Here is a 22,362-nt window from a genome sequence, read left to right as displayed (position 1 = left end):
CTCAGACAACAAAATATATTAGACTGACTTGGAAAAGAAACAATACCTTGGAAATGTTCTATGTGGCTATACTGCGATTTTTCAGAAGTTCAATATATTCACTGAAAATTTATATTTATTTTACTGATCAACTTGTCCATTTTTTAAATTAGATTAATCAAATCCAACTACACCTGGTTGCTCAAGACACTGTTCAAACACCCTTTGAATGCCTCCAAGAAGACAGACTCCATGGGCCTCTCTAGACAGCCCATGCCAGATCTTTACCTAGCAGTAAAAAAAATAAAATAACACATATATAAAATATTCTGTTTATTTTGGGACAAGGGAAAGGGAAAGGGAAAGGGAAAGGGAAAGGGAAAGGGAAAGGGAAAGGGAAAGGGAAAGGAAAGGAAAGGAAAGGAAAGGAAAGGAAAGGAAAGGAAAGGAAAGGAAAGGAAAGGAAAGGAAAGGAAAGGAAAGGAAAGGAAAGGAAAGGAAAGGAAAGGAAAGGAAAGGAAAGGAAAGGAAAGGAAAGGAAAGGAAAGGAAAGGAAAGGAAAGGAAAGGAAAGGAAAGGAAAGGAAAGGAAAGGAAAGGAAAGGAAAGGAAAGAAGGAAAGGAAAGGAAAGGAAAGGAAAGGAAAGGAAAGGAAAGGAAAGGAAAGGAAAGGAAAGGAAAGGAAAGGAAAGGAAATCCTGAGTTTTATTATTTGATTCAAGGTTCCTCTATGTTTCACTAACACTAAAACTGAAATACCTTAACCTATGACAGAGTGAAACTTGTAACCTGATTAAGGCAGCTGGTGTTTCTCCACTATTTTCAACAAAGGTGAGAAATTGCTCTGATGAGCTCTGATTTGTCAGGAGAGCTTTCACTAAAAATCTCTTTTCTGATGTTCAGATGGAACCTCTTGTGTTTCGGTTTCTGCCCCTTGCCTCTGTTCCTTTCACTGCGCACCATTGAAGAGTCTGTCTCTATTACTTTTGCACCCTCCATTTAGGAATTTATATGACCTGATAAGATCCCTCCTGGGCCTTCTCTTTAGGTCTAACAGTCCCAGCTTTCTCGGCCTTTCTTCACAGCTATGCTCCAGAGCGTTAGTCACCTTAGCGCCCCTTTTTAGGAATCTGTGTAGTATGTCATTTTTTCCCTTGTACTGGAGAACCCAGAATCAGTTCTCAAGAAGTGTTATACCAAAAAGTGGTCATGGTGGAGAGAAAGCCAGAGATTTGTGATAATGAGTGTATTTTTGTCTCTGAAGTCAGAAGGAACTACAATGGTTCCTTACTCACAGCAAAATCACATCAGATACTTCCATTTCACTAACAAAAGTTGGTTGCTGGTGAGGTGGTAATCTTTCTTCCACAACATCTTCTTTTCCTGTGAAAAAAAGGTTACCAGAAAATTTATATCAGTTCTAACTTGCCACACATCAAAGAATCCCCTCCTTAGTGCACTGGCAGAGATGTGGTAGGTTTTAGCAGATCCAAAGCCTAGTAGAGATGAAAAATACCACTTTAATTTACATATGCAGGTAAGGAGTATGGGCCCTTTTTTGTCCTGGGCTAAGAGGACAGCTTTTATGTGATTAATTAGATTGGAATCCAGACATGATAAACAAGTCCTTTACATAATTTTGCTGTGATTGCTGTTGGTCCATTGCATTGTTTTGCTTAGCTGATTTAACTGCTACAGGCCTTGCCCAGAATAAGGATCTGCTGGGCAGGTGTTGTTCTGCAGGTTGGCTGAAGGTTTCTCTGCAAAACTGCTGTTCTTATTCTTAAGATGATACAATTCAGAGTTCCCCTAAGCACCATCTTTTCCAAAAAGCCCGAGAATTTAAGGACTGAGAAAATTTCTCAGCTGCTTGCTGTGATGATCATACCACCTGTGTGACTGTCTCTGCTCTCTGCTTGTCCTTTTCCTTCAGCTTCCCACCAGAACAAAGTACATATAACCAGCACTCTCAGGATAATAAAAAACTGATGGTGGGCAGAGAGGTAGGTGAAAAAAGTCACACTCGCATTCTAGCCTATATACCTCTTCTCTGTCTTCTGTCCACTTCTGGCTGCTGGCAAATTCATGATCCTCTAAATGCCAGAGAGTAGCTCCTGGGACACGTAGAAAACAAGACAAGATGGGGAAACAGCAAGATGTGGAGTCTGCTGTTGTTGGAGTCAGATAGTATGTGGACACCCTGAACAAAATACCTATAACAGCTGAGCAATCTGCTGCCACATCTCATCTCATCCATACCACTACTCCAACAGCTGCCACGTGTCTCACTGTTTCTCTCACTTTTCCATGCTTATGCTATTTCCATTGACTATCATCCTTGTATCTCATTCAACTGCCTCCAGAATCAACACCTAACTTTGCCATGGTGTTGTTTACCATCTTGCTTGACAGAAATTAATAGAAAATTTGTGCATTAAAGGCAGTTTTTAATATTCTAATAACTCTGTATCACAAAACAGAATTGAAAATCACAAACAAAAAATAGTAACTAATAATTTTAATATTCAAATTATTTAAAAAATTAAAATATAAATTATTTTTATGTCATCAAGAACTAATGTTTGAAAAATTGAAACTGTCACCTGACTTTTTTGAACATTTTTGCCTTTTTAAATAACTAAATTCACAGGGCATTAATACTTTCCATATATCCACTGAAAAAATTTTACCACTTTGACTGTTATATTTTGCCCTCCAAAATTACTTAATTTCAAATTATGAGAAAAGATATTTATAATACATTTATGAGAAAAGATCTAGGGATTAAAATTCTATAAATGCTTCAGCTAGCCTGAAAGAATTTGTTAAAAATATATTTATTCAAGAAAGAGAAGGTTAATGTAAATATCTTAAATTACACTAGAATTTATAACATTTTTGAGAACATTGTGTCACAGATTTCTCATCACTAATAGCAGATTCTTTGTCAGCTTCTCAAGCTAACTGGTAATGAGGATTGCTCTGTCATAATAGCATAACCATAGACTAACATTAAACCATTAAACATTCCAAGAAATGCATAGAAGAGTACAATTTAAATTAGTTATTCAGAGGGAATAGAGAGTAGCAGTCAAGCGAAGCACTGCATGATCTTGGAAATAACGAAATAGTGTTATCAATAATTCAAGTAAATTAATATTAAAAAAAAGAGGAAAAATTATTTTGCCATGTTTGGGTATGTGACTGGCTGAAAGCATTGTTTTGTAAATTAATAAATTAAGATCAAATACTTGATCAAATATGCTATTCAGGTTTTCCATTGCTAGGTTCTGTATTCAACTTGTCAGGGTATAAAAATGTCCCTGGAGCTCTCAGCATTCTAATTTAATTTAGGGAGTACATTGAAAGTTGCATATGGAAAAATGTCAACATCAAGGGCCTTGTAACTACTAACTTTAATTCACTGATCTATTTGAATTTAGAAGAAAAAAGAAGAAAAATCACATGAATCAAAAGCTTTGATTTTATTATCCTTATTGAAAAAGTTTTTCAGTAATCAAAAGAAATAAGGAAAGAAAGGGAAACTCCTTTAATCACAGAAATTGTTAACCAAGTAGCATACTTATGGAGATAGAAAACTTGTACAGATATTTGATCAAGAATTTGGCCTTTATTAATCTTTGGCCTTAAAAAACAACTTAATTTCTATGTAAGAGAATGTGGCAACTGAGGGTGTGTGCTTGTTTAAGCTACTTGATTAAGGACTATTCAGTATAAGAGAAACAAGTAGCAAAGACATTTATAATTAAACACGTGCACACATATCTAAAAGTAACAACAGTGACAATAATGGAGATCAGAGCTCCAATGGTGGATAGGACATAAAGGAGCTCTTCAGACACAGCCTTGAAGATGCTTACCTTGAACACTGTAACTGCCAGAGGGAAAAAAATATAGCAAGAGTATTAGGGGTTACTCGAGTGGGATTTGTGGAATATAAAAAACTTACTATGGGATGTTTAGGGTAAGGGTCAAAGATGGGCAAAAGGAGGCATCATGTGACATCAGGAGGAACAAGTGTGGGAAGACAGAGAACAGATGGGATAAAAGGGGACATTGCATGTAAAAAAAGCAGATCAATACACTCCTAATTTATACTATTTTTCTATTATATAACCCCATTTTTCTTGAATCTATTTTCCTGTTTGATTTCACTTTCTGTCTCCCTGAAAATGGGAAAAGAATTAACTGTATCTCTCAGCCTGGACAGGGACTCCAGGTACCAAGTTCGGCTCCAGCAACGAAGGAGGAGGGAGTTTTGGACTGAAGTGGCTAGAGGAGGCAGACACTCTTAATGTGCCTTAAGAGCTCAAATCCCAAAATTCTCTAATATGGATATTTTCTATTTTGAAGCCTGAATACTGTTCTGACAGAGTTGTATTTTAAACACAATATGTTATATTTAAAGTTTTCAAGTACGAACACTCCAATTTTTAATCTCAAGCCTTTATAAATATAGGGAGAATACCTTCTATGATTTATAATGAAGAAAATGAGAAGTCAGCAAAGTGACTATTTCTGTATCTATTTTAGACAGCATGAGAAAAATATGAAAGCTGACCTCAAAACTCAAAGGTAATGAAGGTTGACTGCGTGGGATTGGAACGAGACACATTACACCATACAGTTATTTCTGAGAAGGAAAAAGACCCATCACTTATCAGAAATGTGAATCTTTATATGTCTATATTTAAATAAAAGACTCAACTCCAACTATCATAACATCATGTACACACTCAAAAATATTAAGAAAATAACAAAATGCAACAGATGAGTTCCATGCAGAATACCAATAGTGTACCTTCATCTCATAAAACCATATCTTTTAGGCATTTTGTGTTAGTGCTAATTTTAGGCATTTTGTGTTATTTTTTTCCAGTTCCCCCCATCACCCTCTGCTACCCCAAAAAGGCCTTATTTTCTCGGGCAAAACATGACTTTTATGAGTCTTGCCAGCAGCAAGGATTATTTTCCCACAATTCTCATGGCAAATTAGAAATGGCGAACCTCTAAAGGTTTGGAAGCACAACTGAGATAAACAATTTATCTGAAACTTTTCTTAGTGGCCTAGGGCCTTTTGTGGGAGTTTATCATTCAGCATTCAACCACATGTTTGGAGAATTAATACTTTATTGTGCCACATAGGAGGAATCAAAGGAAAGCTGGTTCCAGAAGTCATATCGTCTCAGGGAAAACAGTTTGAATTGTGTCAGTTGAGGAGAGAAAATAATCTGTTGCCCTTTTTTTTTTTTTTCAAATAAATTTTCTTCCCTCTTGGGGATCATCCAGATTTATTACTTACAAAATAAGTGGTTTGTATCAATCCATGTATGTCTCTACTTCAAATGTTTTGGAGAAGCACTTGAAGGCTCCAGGAATAGATTCTAGTCCCTGTTACACTGACAGCTTTACTCTGATCATTATTTCCTTTTGTATCTGTGTAAGAAAAAAGCTTATTACTATCCTAATTTTATTCCAGACCTGTAATACTAAATCATTTTAGAAAAGGGAAGGTTGTCTGATGTTATAATCTGGGCTGCTGGTGAGTATTCATAGCTCTAACACTTCATGGTTCTGGATATCTTTTATTTCTCTTCCCTATACTCTATACTCATTCTCTGTCCTGTTAACTACAGGCTGAGACTTGTTCAATTGTTCTGTGGTCACAGTTCAGTACTAGACAAATTGCAGGCAGTGCATTTACTCCAGTCCTTATCCCAATTATCTTTCTTTTGCCACCATTGCTATTGAAATATACCACTCATTGAATATCTAACATTCATAATCCCAGAACTCAGAAGTACTTTCTATTTTGCTAGTTTGTTCCATTATATTAATTTTTCTCAGTCTTTTACAGTGCTCCCTGAAATAATAATAATGTATCTTAATTTGGATTTCAGACATAATTGTTATTTTGCCAATCTATTTCATAATCCCTTTTTTTGTTCCCTTAATCAGAAACTGGATTAACCCAAGAAGAAAATACTTTTGCTGTAATTGGGACAATGGAAACTGTATGCAGGTATTGCATTGATAAAAATTATGCAACTGATTGTAAAGACTACTCCAGGACAGGAATATGGGGGTTTTTTGGGTAGATTTGCTGAAAAAAGGCAGAGACAATATTTTTAAAATTTCCACTATTGATTGTCTTATTTTAGATACAATCTCAGTAATGCCAAGATAGATTCTGAATAGAAAGTAAAAAGTCCACTCTAGAAATAGATTCTGTGACTGTAGGTTTACTAATTTATGTGGTTTCCTCAGTTTCACTTTTGCAATTACAAAATGCATCAGACTGTGATTTTTTTCTGTCTGCCTAATGGACAATTCATCTCATTGTGGTAGTAACCTGCCAAATGGCCACTGCAATTTTGTTAATTTCCAGGGCTTTCACAGACAGAAACAAAATAAGATCTTGCATTTTAGTTGATTAAACTTTACTCCCTCTTCCAACAAGGGAATATGAGCAGAATTTGTGTTTCTACCATTCTGACCACTGAGACACTCCCATCAAAACTCTCCAAGCAGCTGAATCAGAATAATGATTCTCAGAAATACGGATTTATCACTGCTGCCTGCCCTCTTGATCTCAACCTCAATCTTTTATATGGATTTGCTTCTCAGAAATCAACTGACCGTGACTGTTGAGCACTGTTCCTCTTTCCTAAAGGTAAACTTATAAATACTAGAGATGAAGGAAAAATATAACAGCATCAGTAACTAATTAAAATCTCAGTTTTAAGAAAGGAATTCTTCATGACTTGGTCATCAGCTGCAGAATAAATATGGTCATGGATAAAAAGATTATTCAATAGGTTGCTAAAGAAATGCAGTGAAAATATAGACTGAGAAGGGCAATATCTCTCAAATGCAGTTCCACACAAAAAAGGCTTGAGCGTGCAAATTTTACCATTTTAGTAAATTCTTTTTACCTGATGCATAAAAACTACTTAAAGCATAGACTGTGTGTTCTTATTTGGACAGTTCTGGGCACAATGGGACTTAATAAAATAACTGCTGGAACAGTAGAATCTTCCAAAAGTAACTTTTACAATTTAAAGTTAAGATTCATTTCTAAAGAGGAAACATTTATGTGTTAGGCTGATTACATGAAAAGGTTTTCTGTGTAATTTAGATAAATGTTTTCCTGGCAATGAAACGGAATAAAAAAGTATTAATTATTCACAATGTAATCATTAAGAAATTGGGTAACGGTAATCACATTGCACAGCCAAATGAAATTAACAGATGTCACCAAGAGGAATAAGATAATAATATATAATTAAATAGGGGGGAAATCACAATAAAAAGGTATAAAAAATTAGCAATACTACTATTTTTAAAATTAATGGGATCTTAAAGAGGACCAAAGGGAACAGAAAATTATTACTGTGTGCTTGTGCACATACTAAATTGCTTAAATTTCTAGACAGGAAGTAGAAGATATTTAAAAAGTATATCCAGCTTCTATACCCTATTGTGTTTCTTCTCTCAGAAATAAGAGGATGTATGTGAATAAAATGTTTGGAATGATTTTGTAGACAGTTTGTCTTCACAAAAGAGACTTGCCATCAACCACCCTCTAGAGATTTTTAAAAAATGATATTTCATCTACAAGCAGCACTTTCTGTCTTAGAATTTTCCCTCCTTGAAAGACATGGATTAAAAGATCATGCATCATCTGAACACCAAATCACAGTTTTCTAGACCCACACTGAAAATATGCAGTGCTGAATGTGTTTGTTATTGGACATGGATTACAAACAAGTATGACTATGACAGTGCAACCTGAGTACTTCAGTCAGTTATGTTTTTACTATGAATCAACCTTTGGAAAATTCCACAACTCTTTTCCTTTCAAATGTTCCTATTAGTGGAAAAAAAAAACCCCAACATGTTATCAATAGATACAACACAAAAATGGTTTTCAAAAGTATTCATGTAATCTCAAACATATACAATATTTAAATTGTACAGATATTATTTTGCAGAATTATGTGCATGCTTTGACTTGAAAATCATATAACTATTCCAAAGTTCTTCAAATATTAGTCCTAACTTATGTTTTTACAGTATTTTATACCAGCTTTGTTTACTACACAAAAATGGAAATGCAAAGAAGCGTTTGAGGAGCCCTCTGTAGCCTCTCCTTTCTACCTTTCTTGCCTGCAAAAGAAGTAAAGGATAATCATGTCTTATGCCACATCAGATGATACAAAGCAGCCCCACCATTTCACTAAATTCCATTTAAATAGACATAAAGCCAAAGAAAAACATATAGTAACAAAATATAAGAATATAACTGATTTTAAAATTAAGTTTTTGTTACAAAAAACAATTGCAAAAGTGCTAGCTATAATAAAGGCTTGATTTTCAGTGAAGAAAGAGACAAATGCTTTAATAGTAGAATTAATTCTTCCACAAAAAAGGGTTTCATTTATTTTGAAAATATAAATTCTTTTCAAGTTTTAAGAAATGGAAAAATTCAAAATTAAAGGGAATTTAAATAAAAAGTGATGTAGATATTAGAACTTGCTATCATTGAAGTAAAATAAAAATTACACTTTAATCATAACTTATTTTTCTGAACTTCATGTTATTTCTACTTTTAGCCACATTTGGTTCATTTCCTGCAATATAACCAATGCTGGCTTTAATACAATAAATTTTAAAGTGTAGTAATTCTATAACACTAGGTTTATTTAACAAATTTAACCTCTGGGTGTCGTAGTTCAATACTCTGATACTTTTAGTTTTTTCATATGAGGAAGATTTAGTGGTTTAGCACTATTTTTTTAAGATAATTGACATTACATGGAGTTTTGATTCATAAAAGTGATAAAGAAATAGACTGAATTGCAAACACAAGCATAGTATAGCAATTGCAATGTACACTTGGATCACAGTACAAACATGATTCCTGTTGCCATGCTCACTGTCACAACTGAGCATCCCCAGGCCCTGGAAAGGACTGTGGGGGTTAAAACAGTTCAGGCTCTTTTGCTCTCTTCAAAGTTCTCTCTGCTTTAGCTTGTTTTTTATACTCCGTGCTGGGATGAGACACTTAAAAGTGTCCTCCGTGTAATCTGCCTGGATTAGGAATATAATGCATTCATATTATTCATTTTGGAAGACCATTTACAAAATTGGTTGACACCCTTTAACTGACGCACATGATTATCTCTAGCTAAATTCACCTTCTAGTCCTCTTGTTGAGAGAAATGCAGCTTTCTTTACAAAAGCTGTGATCCCATTCCCACTTTATTTTTTTTTGGAGTTTCATGAGCTCATCAAGCTTGTCTATTTTATCTGAGTCTTCCTGCATTGCTGGGGTTTGCTGATCCCTTCCAAATTGATAGATTGATCTCATGGCACTTGTGTTATTATTCTTTCCAATTAATTGTTGGAAGCTCTGAAAAATCCATGACGTATCATTTCAAATATAATGTATCAGAATGATCTTTATCCTGGATCCAATTGTTGGGGGTTTTTTAATCAGAAAAATAAAATAAGACAAAATTAATCATGTTAAATGTCAGACAAATAAATGAACAGGTTTTGGTCAGTTTTCACATCAAGGTGAATTACAGTCAATTTATTCTTTTTTTTTTTTTAATATTATTTATAAGCGCAACATATTCTTGTTGAACAGATCCATATGATCTTCTCTTTCAAGTCCAGTCAGGCCACAGTCATTTTATAAACTACATATGAGATTACACTGAGATGGTGTGAGTATATTTTCTGCATACTGTTTGATTTTTATTTAATCTGGATCCAGGTCTACATATGCTGACTCTTCCGAAAACAGATCAAAGACACGTTAATTAACATATGTTCCAAGCACCTTTCTGACAATTTGGATTCTTGGTTTCTTTGACATACACCTTTCTTGTTCTCTTAGTTTTTGATAGCTGAGTTACTAATTCAAACAGAGAAAAAAAAAAAAAAGAAAAAAAAAAAAGAGGAATAAGTTGTCAAAAGCATTTTGGGCACAGAACCCTAAAAACAAGCTATGGAAAACAACATGACTGCTTAGTAGGATGGTTGCTACTGTTTTAACAGTCTCCTCTGGTGCAACTAACTGGTGTATACATATATATATATGTACATATATATATGCAGGTATCTAATTTCTCCAATTACTTAAATAAATTCCAAATTATGTATATATTGATTCACTTGACTAGGTTGATTCCAAAGAAGCCATTACTGTCAATCAAATAAATTATATGCATTTTCAAAATATTTATGTTAAGTGAATCACATAGTTAATGGGAAAAATAAAAAGCATATTTAAAATTACGTATCATTTGAAAGACTATCTATCACTTCATTACCCTGCATTACCACATAGATACATTTTGGCATGTATGTGTTTTCTTCAATTAAATCTGACATTAATATATACGTAGAATAATCTGGAAATTTTTTTTTTTTTTAATTTATGCTACAGTTTTTCTGCTATAGCTAAGTATGAAAATTTACATTCCCCAATTCTGGCTCTTGCGGGAAAAAGGTTTAGGAATGCACCACAAAATAGCTGTAGAAGCCTTCAAAGTTCATTGCCTGAATATGACATTACTGATGATGTAAAGGGAGCTACACACTTTTTAAAAGGTCCGGGAGACACACAACAGTCCAAAATGTGAGAGCTTCTCTACCACCTACTTGTCACTTTAGCTGGGGAGCTGGGGGGCACTCAAACAGCTGACTTGCTAAGAAATAATCATCACCTATTCCAGTCTTCAGATGCTCTCCACTCTTCACTGACAGTGAATTCCATTCTTAAAAAAAAAAATAAAATTCAAAAAATGGCAGTTACAGGGAGACAATGGGAACATGACCCTGTAACCTACTATGTGGGACTCCTACAAAAGGGTGGTGAAATAGGATTCTGATGCTTGTTGCTAGGGCTGGTTCTTTAATTTGTTATATAAAAGCACTGCTGGGGGCAGGGAGCATAACCCATCCAAGCACATGAATCAGTAATTTGAGCAAGTATATCCTCTAAAGAGTCTTCCTGGACTAAAGAAGCATTCTTCATTTTTACTTCTTTGAAAAAGTAAGCCTTGAGGTCTTCTCTGCTCTGCAGAGAAGTCTTTATGACAATGGGAGGAGAAAGCTGCCTGATAAATACAACACATTAAGAAATCCTTTTTTCAGGTGCTAGCTGAAGTAAGGTCATCTGGTACCGCTCAGCAAGCCCAGGCGTCTGGTCACTTTTCTTTCCCCACAACATCCCATACTCAGGTGACTGTTGCCATATGGCAGGATCTGCAGTTTTATTCAGGATCAGCTACTATAAACAAATAAAGAAATTCTTTCAGGATCACACAATCCAGGAAGATTTTCTGGGTTTGTGTTTGCAGTAAAGAGTATCTCTAAATATTCATCAGTTTGACTATTCCTCTAAAATATTTTAAGGTGAAAGAATCTTAGAATAATTAATGCTGGAAAAGATCTCTAAGATCATCGAGTCCAACCATTAACCCAGCACTACCATGTTCTCTGCTAAGCTATATCCCCAACTGCCACATCCACATGCCTGCTGAACACTTCCAGGGATGGTGGTTCAACATTTTCCCTGGGCAGCCTATTAGCAATGCCTGACCATCACCAGCTTTTTAGTGATTGATATATCATTCAATGTGGATAACATCATTGCCAGAAATATGTGGGTCAACATATACACATGCAAAGCTGCATCTTATCTACCTGGTCATCAGTATGCCAAAAAATTGCAAACTGTATCTTTAAAAGTATTATATAAAAAAAAGAATTATAGTTCTATTAAGTCACAGTTGCAATAAAAGAATGCACAGTGCTATGGTTTAATGCTCTTTGCAAGTTATTATTTCAGTAAAAATAGTAGTTGTACTTACAGAGTTCTTTTTTACTGTCTTTACTGTTTTCCTATGTTGTATCAATATGCTGATATCCAGTCTCTAAGAGCTGCCATAATCTAGGAGTAGCTGCAACTCTTCCCCTTGTCTCTCTTTCTCTTACAGAATAAAGCAAAAATTTCAAGAGAGTTTTGAAAGTATGTAGACAAATGTAAACTGGAAATATTTTTTATTTCATCTTTTCTAAACTAAATGCTTGGGATGTAGCTTGATTTTCTATAATCAAATTTTGCTTAATTAAAAAATGCATTTTTAAAAAGAAAAGATAGAATAAGCTTGAGTTTACAAATTGTAGCACCTTGTGCTGTGATTGCAATTTAGAGTGATATGTTGCCACTTTGAATTATTTTGCATTGGCAGCTGTGGGTTTTTTTAGACTTACAAATTAATTTGTCCAACAGCCAGAAAATAAAGTGATGTAAAAATGTCTCTACATTTATTGTACTTGAACAACTAGAAGTTTTTTAGCTTCAATGTTAGAGAATAATTTTATGTAACAGCAGGAGGTATGTAGGCTTCAAATTAAACTACTCTTTTGATGTAACTTTTCAGAAAACTACATAGAAGATACAGTTTGTTTCAATCGCTGGGGCAAATGAATGAGTTCAAGGGATCAATCAGTGAAAACCATATTAACTGACTTACTTAAAGCTAGAGGTTTGACAATTATTATTATTAGAATATATATTTAAGATTTTGGCTTGATTTAATTTTTCAGTTTCCAAAAAATCTTTGACTCAATAGCATCTGGAGCCTCAAAAGTTCTTTCTCCTACTTCTTCCATTCCAGTAAGTGTATTTAACATTAAAGTTTGGCTTCAACAATTTGTCTTTCTGTTTTGAAACAAAAAACAAAGAAATTAAAATCTCAGAAATTCTTCCTTAGAATTCATAAATGCTTCTCTTTAATTTGTAAAATGCCATTGCTAAGATTCTTAGATAGAAAATACTAAACAACTTATACATTCCTTTCAGTATAATTTAATTTACTAGTGCCTTGGTTTCTGAATGGACTAAATGAATCCAGAAGCATCTTTATAGGTTCATTTTTCAGTGCTTAAGAAGACTTAAGCACTTCAGAAATTATTTTTAAAAATTCAGTATATGAAATAATATACAGCTCCAAAAAGCAGGAGAAAATGCAAGTGTCTGAAACCATATATTTTCTGTTTGACCTGCATGTGGTGTGATGATAACTACTGATATCTTGCTGTATAACATCTGTGCCTGAGATTAGTAGTCAGGTTTTGTAAAAAACAGAGTTTAGGACTTTTCCACAAGATCCCTATTCTGGACATTATTTCCAATGTGAATGACACCAGTTTAAGAGTAGATGGAAATGTTTGGAGATTATATGGGATGTCAGTATGGGTTTGGAAATTTTTGGCAACTCTGGTCTTTTTTTCAGGTGACTATGTACACATACACACCTCTGGTGAAGAAAAGCACATTTCTTGCCATTCTCCAAGAATTGTCCTTCTTCATCTAATGAAAAGCCTCTACCTAGCAATTATTCTTGATAATGTTGGCAATGAGAACAATTAAAAAATAGTTTGCTTTTTTATTCTCATAAACTTGCTTATCAAACTTTCAGAGCACTTGTTCACATGCAGGTGTCTATCCTATGTTATTTAACAACAGTTTTCTTTCTTAAATAATCCTTGCCTTCAATATAACTGAGGAACAAGTAAGAAAGTAGATGAAGAGGAAGATGTGAGAAATTTGTGAATTGTTCCGTGAGAAGAACAATGATTGGTGAGAACAATGAGTGAAATTTCAAGTTCCTAACTGTATATACGTACGTGTCTGATGCTTGACTTTTTCTAAGTGCTTTTCAAATGTTAACTAATGACTAATGGAATTGAAATTTAAATAAATTTTCATCTATCATCTTGATCAAAAAAAAGATATTATTGGTCTTGAAAAATTCATAGTTAATGCTAAATGGTACTGTGGAAATCTGTTTTTAACCTTCTGATATAATAAATAGATTCAATCAGTAGCTTAAGTCAAACATTTATTCGCAATAATTAATTTGCAAGTTGGTCTTTAAATGTTGGATGCATATTGACCCATTCAAAAACTTGTAATAGGAAAATTTCTATTGCTCTTTTTATCAAAGTATCCAGAATGTTCCAAGGGAGAATTTATCTTTACAGATAGCAAATTATCTTCTTTGAAAATGACAAGAATCAGAAAACCTTTGTTTATTTTTAATACCTTTTGAATATAAGGCATTTGTCATAAATGTTCCCTGTTATTGTCATACTTTAGCATGCTTCTCAGAGACTTCTTTAGATTATGCCTTGTTTAGATAATTTTGCTTATGGATATGGAGACATATCTTCTTACCAGTATTTATACTTTAGAACCCTACTGGACCTAATGGAAATTTATCTGATACTCCATTAAAACTATTCCGTTCTAACATTAGAATACTGTCAAGTTGGTAGATAACGACAGTATCATTTACTGCACCAACAATGGTAACCGGGAAGAAATTGACAAAATTTAGGCACAAAATTCTTTACTTTGGTCTAAATACAAACAGAGGAAAAAAAATTGTCTCTTTAGTTTAATATGCATAAATTGGGCATTCTTTGAAAACACTGGTAGTTGGCATCTGAGAGAAGGGAATTATTTTAATTGGAAGTGAGGAGAGAGAAAGACAGAAAATTGGGGACAGAGAGGAAGGAGACAGAAGGAGAAAAGTTATGCAGCCTAAGAAAAAAAGGAATGATTTGTGTCTTGAAGTTTTGCTATACAGGATTCAACCAAGCTTTAAATTTTAATTTACAATCTCATCTTTGGAAGATAAGCTGGTGATCAGTGAAATTAAGTTCTTCCTTACTAAGTGCTACATTTTCACTAGATTTTAGAGTGTGTTAATTATTACACATAAAGTGAATTGATCAAAAGCATGCTTTTTCATCAGGAGTATATGGTAGCATATAGTAACAATTTGATTTATAATTGCAGAAATATACATCACACAACAGAGTGTTGTATGCCACTTTTGGAAGTAAGGCTTCATCTCAATCTAATGCATATGTTTTTTTCCCTGGATAATGACTATAATTACTATAGCAACTGTTAATGAAATTTTTGTATATCCAATTGCAATATTTTCATGCTCTGGAAGACAACTGTTTTAATATTTATTAGATTCACTGAGCCTAAAATAATAAAAGTAGTTGAAAATATTATATAAGTTCATAGGTATGTTCATGGATACTAATTGTGAAGAACTATGTAAAAAACCCCAAAACCTAATAAGTTATCCAGATGAAATTTAAATTTAAAATTAAATGTATCATCCACAACAGGTATCTGAAACCTATATTGATGAGATCTAGGCTATTATTTTTGCCATTTCAGTATTTTATTAGCCCTGAGTTTTAATTACTGTGTATATTAATGTAAAGTATATATAGTGAAATGTTTTCTTGCTGTAATTTGACTTCCATGTACTACCATTCCTTACAAAATAATCCAGCTGGAGATAGATTCCAGATCCTTATATAAATTCTGTCACTTCTGTAACATATTTTGTGTGATTTACCCATCCTGACAGAGTTTTCTTCTCATGTCTTCTGCCTCCAGCTGGGAAGAGTTGGAGAGAAAGAGTAGAGATCAGGATTTGAAACTCATTAATCAACTGCACAAAATACTGAAACAACAACTACTACCACCCAGAAGTAGGATAAGGGTTAGTTATCCATGGGGAAATGAAGACTTTTTTAACTTCCCAGTCTCTCAATATCCCAATGTTCCCTGACAAACCTAAACTGCAGGTCAAATTCATCTCATTTATCACACAGTGGAAATCTGATGCTGTAGTAAACACATTACAAGGTTGTGTTTGGTTTAAAGTTAGCCAAAAGCAACAGCTTTCCCTTCCTCAAACCAAATTCTTCATTTTGATTCCTATTTTTTTCCCCAACCTTTCAGTTTTTAATGCATAACATTAAAAAAACATGTGACAGAAAACCACCTGTGCAGGCATGCACTACGGCAACTTAATAGGAAAAAAAAATATTGAAAGAAACAAACCACTTCCACCTCTGAGTTTTAATTTTGCCATTTTAATATTTACTCACCTACCATGGCAATGGGACTAGAGTACTGTGACCAAAACCCATTAGAAAAAGTAGATAAAATTCCATTGAACGTAGATAACATTTTGTGAGAACTTGAAGGAACAGAATAATCAAGGAAAGGAAGATTTGTTGCTTCTTTTTGGATTGCTTCTAACTATAACATGAACCTGTGGTTAATGAAATATTTTAGGGTGAATTGAGTAATACTGGGGATTAGATAATGTACAGATTCTTTAGGCAACCATATTATTAGGATATTTTAAAATATTTTTACTGTATTAAAATTTCTCCTTGAGTTACTATTCATACTGACTAGTTACACTCCATTGTCAGTAGCCTGAACCAGCAGAGCCTCGTACCGGATAGTAGCACTTGCTGAAATATTTTACATCTTCAGTAAGCCAACTCTGATACAAACAGAAACCTGGTAAGTTCTGATACAGCTTTAGAGGTTCTGCTATCAAAAGTAAAAAGTAAAGGAAGGGGGTACTAAAGTGAGGTTTGCTAAAAAGGGGAGATGCAGGAAAATGCTCACATTGTTCTCATGTCAGGATAAAAGCTAAAAGCAGCTTAGTGTTCAAGAGCCATAACCTCAAATTTATGTATGTCTATATGTATATCTATATCTATATATATGTATCTATCTAGATATTGATATATAGATATAGATATAGATATAGATATAGATATAGATATAGATATAGATATAGATATAGATAGATAGATATAGATAGTTATATATAATATTAGAATCTTTCTCCACATAACTAAAGGAAACCAAATTTATCACAGTCCTTCCTAATTTAATTTTGTCATCCGGAGCCCCTCCTAATGCTGAGCAATTTCTATGCTGTCTAACCCTCTGAAAACTCCACTTCCAAATATACTTTTGTATTTAGCAGATGTATTCTGTAGTGACAAACTTTACATACAGACACATATCCATAAACCTTAACAGATGGATATTCATCACTTAGAATTTATCTAGAGGCACAAGGTACCACTGACCACCTTTCATGGTTCAGTTCACTGGTTTATCAGTTCATTAATATTTCCTATAATTTTAATGGAAGGTGAGAAATCAAGTACCCAGCATGAGTTTGTAGAGGTATCTAAAACCCTTCAGGAAGCCAAAAGTCTGAGAAAAAAAGGGGGACTTAAAATTGATGTAATCACTTCTGTTCTTCTACCTGTCTTTCTTTCCAAGTCAGAACCAAATTTCTGATTTCAGTGTGGAAACTTTCAAATGGTCATCTATTTGAATATTTAATAAAATACCAATCACAGGAAATAGATTCTATACATGTCTTAATTCTCCAAGCACTTTACCATTAATGTTGCTAATGTTCTTCAAAAGGAGGTCAATTTATGTATTTAAAATTATATATTTTGAATTTCTTTATCTTTCAGCAAATTTGGATAAAGGTATGGAGACCAGATTTATTGCTCTGGGTTTCTTTAGTCTGTTAAAGATTATCTGTGTAGAAAAGGATTTTTTTTTTTTTTTGCTTCAATGCCAAATGGAGATGTTCTGAATAGTATATGTTCTGCATAGAACACTGTGTGTTTTATGTTAGTACATATTTAGGAATCTGTGATTCATTTTTCACATAAAGTCACAGGAAAAGAAGTCATTCTGATAGATTTCTTGTCTGAATTTTGTTGGCTTGTTTATTTCTTCATCTGTTACATGCTTTGCATAATGCTTCAGTCATGAATGGTCAACCCTGAGAAGGCAGAACCTTTCTTGCACTTTTACTTCTTATTACACTACTTTTTGTTAAATATCAGTATTTGACTTATAATTCCATATGAAGCAGAAAAATACATCATGATTTCACTTATGAAATTATGAATAATATTTACTTTTGAATTGAATCATCACTGAAAAAAATGGATGTTGAACACTAAAAAAGAAAACCTTGATTTCATTAACAAAAATATGTAGAAGTAAGAAACAGTATCATGCTTTGAAAAACATCAAGCAATCTTAATTTTGCAGTTTGAACCATGATTCATACAACTTCACCTTATTTCAGAGGCTGGACAGAGAATGCATTTAGTGCATCATCGAGAAGAACTTGAGAGTTAGCAAAAAGCTCAACATGACCTGGCCAAGTACATTTGCAGCCCAGAAAGTGAACTCTGTCCTGGGCTGCATCAAAGGAAGTACGGCCAACAGGTCAAGGGAGCTGATTCTCCTCCTCTACTGTCTTGAGACTGCATCTGGAATGCTGTGTTCAGTTTTGGCACCTCTAAAGGAGGATATGAACTTGTTTCAGTGATTCCATAGGAGGGACACAAAGATGATGCTTCATCTGGGGCTGCAGCACCTCTGCTATGAAAACAGACTGAGAGACATAGGTCTGTTTAGCCTGGATAAAAAAAGGCTCCAGAGAGACCTTATAGCAGCCTTCCAGTATGTGAAGGGGAACTACAAGAAAGCTGGAGAGGGACTATTTAGCAGGACAAGTGATGATGAAACAAGAGGCAATGGTTTTAAACTTAAAGAGGGTAAAATTCAACTGGAGGTTAGAAAGAAATTTCTTACTAAAGAAATTTTTTGCTTCCATGTGAACATAGAAGTCTTTAAGGCCAGCATGGAGGACACTTTAGAGAACCTGGTCTAGTAAAAGGTGTCCCTGCTCACAGCAGACTTAGAAGACTTCTAAGATCCCTTTCAATCAAAGTAATTTTTTGATTCTAGGTTTCTATGATTTCTTAAGAGACATTAGAGAAATCAGAAAGCACAGGAGATTCCTATCTCAAATATAAGCCCTGATCTGTGCAACAGATGGAAGATGATTGAGAGTAAAAGCATAATGATACAGAAGTAGGGAAAAATATGGTTACTACTCCAAGGACAGATCCTGGTCAGAATACCTGACCTCCTGTGCACAATACACTCTAAAAGGGACTAAGCAAGGGTGGAACAGGACCCTGTAGACTGGTTGGGCACAAGAGTCTTGGCTTTCCTGAAGTGCTGACAGACTAATCAAATACTAGTTGTTTGAGAAAATCCTCCCTTTTCACATGATGGTGACCCTATTCATATATAACTTGTGCAACACTGATTTATTCTCAGATTTTTTTTGTCTGCACCTTCAGTGTTTCATGAGACTGTATAAGCACTCTATAAATATCACAATTTCTAAAAAAAATCTAGTATTTTTATAGTTAGACATTTGTTGTTCTTCTGATACCTGCAACAGTTAATATTGATAAAAAACTATAAAAAAGACAATTTCCTTAATTCCTTACCATGAAAGGATTCATCATAATACACAAGTAAATTAGTTATTCTAGCTAACAGTGATAATTACAGAAAATCTGCTTAGATTCATGGAGTGCAAATAATAGTGAGCTATCAGGTTTGAAATTCTTAATTCTCATAAAATTTTTTATTTTTGAGACATTAAGCAAGTACCTCCTTTACTTTCACACAGATTTTATTTAGAAAAGTTTGGAAATATCAGAGTGCCTGCTGTAAGGAAATCTGCTCATCAGATGTCTTTCATTAATATGCTGGTATATTCTAAGATCATAAAGAACAGAAGAAAGAGATGGAGAAGTAAGATCCTGCTGAACTTTTGTCCTGAATATTAAGAGCCTGTGGTTTCTATCTTGAAGGACTGATAGGTTTTTCGTTGGGTTTTGGTTGTTTTCCCTGTTTATTTGTCTTTCTATTCTAGAAGCATCTCTCCTCCTCCTAGGGACACAGGATTAAATTGAGCTATCTTGTCTGAAAGCAGTAGAGACAGTAACCAATTTGAGTTTTGACATTTAGAGATTGATGGAAAAGAAAATAACATAGGTAAAAAATTTAGGCAGTGATGAAATAGTATGTCTGAAGCCAATTACTCAGAAGACAGCCCTTGTACTAGCAAAGGAGAAAGCTTTACTTTAAGCTGCAGAAAACAAATGTGCTTTATAGATGATAACAACATCTCATGGAAAAATCATTTTTATTTCTAGAATATTTAGCTACATGACAAATTTTTTTTTCCTTAAAATAAATGAATAAGGCTGTTATTAAAAGCAACTGATGGGCAGTGGCACAGGATTCAGAAGGGAAGCACTTTCCTTTAAAAATAGTGGAAGAAATCTCTTTTAGGTGATATTTATGATGTAACATTTTTAATTTTTATAAAGCACCATTATAAAGCTGAGTTTAGTTTTGGCTTATGTAAAGAACAATGTTCTTTAGTTGAAAGCTTTTATTGATTGTCTGAATTTCTCCCCTGAGTGACCTATTTGGGAATAGCTGCATTAATCTGAATTAAGTACTTACTAAGGCAGAGTTTAATAACTGGTGTTTTCTTTTTAAGAAAATAAATGGTTTGTCATCAGAAGAACCCAGCCCAAAACCAAAACCAAACAACTATTAGAAAGAAAAGTAAATTAATTGGGTTTTTAAAATTAATAAATGCCATTCAAATATTAGATAACTAATATTTTAATTTTGATGAGACTGTGAGCTGAAAACAAAGAATATTTGTCTGCAACTTCAGCTTGAACATCAGCATTGACAAAGGAATAGTATGGTGGGAAAGGAAATCCTCCAGTTGTAGCAGATGAATGTTGGAAAAGATTGCCAAGGGCAGGTATGCAATCAGCCTCAGTGAAAGACTCAAAGCCAATTTACACTACTGTGTAAGACCTGGCTTAGAAATAATAAAATATTTCCTCCTCTAATGTAGAGGCATTGGCTAAATGACCCAACAGAAACCTGTCACATCCAAAATACTCTTTTAAGAAAAATCTATTACACTGAGAACTGTAATACATTTTTTTTCTACTGCCCATGGAAAATACAAATCTGTATTTCCACTGGGTATTTTGGACATGAGCCAGCCATGTCTGCTCACAGCCATAAACTCAACTGTATCTTGGGCTGCATAAAAAGAAGTGTAGCCAGCAGGTGGAGGGAGGTGATTCACTGCCTGTTCTGCTCCTATGAGATTGTCATAGGTAGAATAGGAGCTTCAGACAAAGTTTGTTAAAGAAGCCCTCCCATTGAGTCACAGTGCACAGAAAGGACCCCCTTGCTTTTTAACTACTTCTCAGAGAGGAATCTAGGTACAGCTGGATCCAATCCTGACCCCAGACTTAATCAATTGATTATGTCTAAAGAATTATATAGCTGCAATTGAAACTTTATAGAACTTTTTTTCTTCAGGATTAAGGATGACAAAGTAAATACAATTATATAAATAAACCAAAGGATTTATTTAAATTATTTAATTATATAATGATCATAATAATTAGACAAAAATAGTTTAATCAGAATTATTTTCTACAAAGCATGGATAGTTATAGCTGCTATGGTAGTATATTATTTTGGAAGCAATATTGAAGCAATTATATTTTAGCAATTATATTGAGGCAATTATATCAAAGCTAGCAAAACAATTATTAAGTTGAGATTAGTGTTACTCACCCATACTAATGACTGTGGGCAAATCTGTTGCTCAACCTCAAGGAGTAACCTTGAGGGGTGTACCCATTCAAGGGAAAGATCCTCACACATCTTAGGAAGATACACTAGAAGTCCTCACTGTGCAAAAGTGGGACTGGCCTTTTACTGGATAAAGTGATTGATTGCCAGTAGGTAACGTGTTGTCAGATTTCTTCAGCCGAATAGGCTTTGTGCTGAAAAAAGTGTTACCAACTTGTTGGTTTCTTCTGCTCAACGCTTTTGACTCATCTCTGTATCAAGGCCTGCACATCCTTGCTGCTCCCAGCCTCATTCAGGGAACATCTGTCTTATATGTCCTCATGGTGAGTCTGATATGTCAGTCAAGCTGGTCTCAGCATTCTTCAACTCTAACAACAGCAGACCCTTTTTCCTGGTTGCAGAAAGAGGGTACAGTGTAGCACAGTGTGGGCACAACTGAGGTGTTGTCCTATGCAGCTGACTTCACCCCTGGGGAACATGATTTCAAGAATGTGATACACCCTTGAGAAGAGGACCTGTTTGCCTCACTCTCTCCAGTGGAAAAGCTGTTGGCATCAGCCGTGGGTACTCCAGTGTGGGAACTCAGCACATCACTCCGGACGTCCAGAGTTACCGAGAGAACCCTTGGGGGAGCTCGGAGGTCTTGGAATGTTGCCAAAAGTGTCCGGTGGCTTGACTTTGACCCTTCTAGGGATGTGCCATCTGTGTATGAAGAAATGAGAAACCTTCGGGTTTGAATGGTGCAGAAATGATATATATATACAGGGTGAAACACAGATTTTAGAGTTTTGGTACAGGGGGGTTATGGAGACAAGATGGAGGAATCAGGGCGTGTTCCCAGGTCTTTCTTTCTTCTTCTTCTCATCCATTTTCTGTGGTGATGTTGGCACTTGTGAA

The 22,362-nt window shown here is 34.4% G+C and overlaps 1 long non-coding RNA gene across 1 annotated transcript; it reads right to left on the bottom strand.

The window, feature by feature from the left end:
* Positions 1-7,558: 7,558 nt before the first annotated feature.
* LOC135295365 (uncharacterized) lies at positions 7,559-21,786 on the bottom strand. Its single transcript, XR_010357431.1, has 3 exons — positions 21,448-21,786; positions 15,392-15,510; positions 7,559-8,168 (listed from the first exon to the last, which is right to left on the bottom strand). It is a non-coding gene; the product is annotated as an uncharacterized LOC135295365 (long non-coding RNA).
* Positions 21,787-22,362: the final 576 nt, after the last annotated feature.

Source organism: Passer domesticus, chromosome 2 (genome assembly GCF_036417665.1).
Source record: "Passer domesticus isolate bPasDom1 chromosome 2, bPasDom1.hap1, whole genome shotgun sequence".
Classification (NCBI taxonomy): domain Eukaryota; kingdom Metazoa; phylum Chordata; class Aves; order Passeriformes; family Passeridae; genus Passer; species Passer domesticus.
Note: the sequence above shows the minus strand (reverse complement) of the source record. Positions and strands in the feature narration are given on the sequence as shown.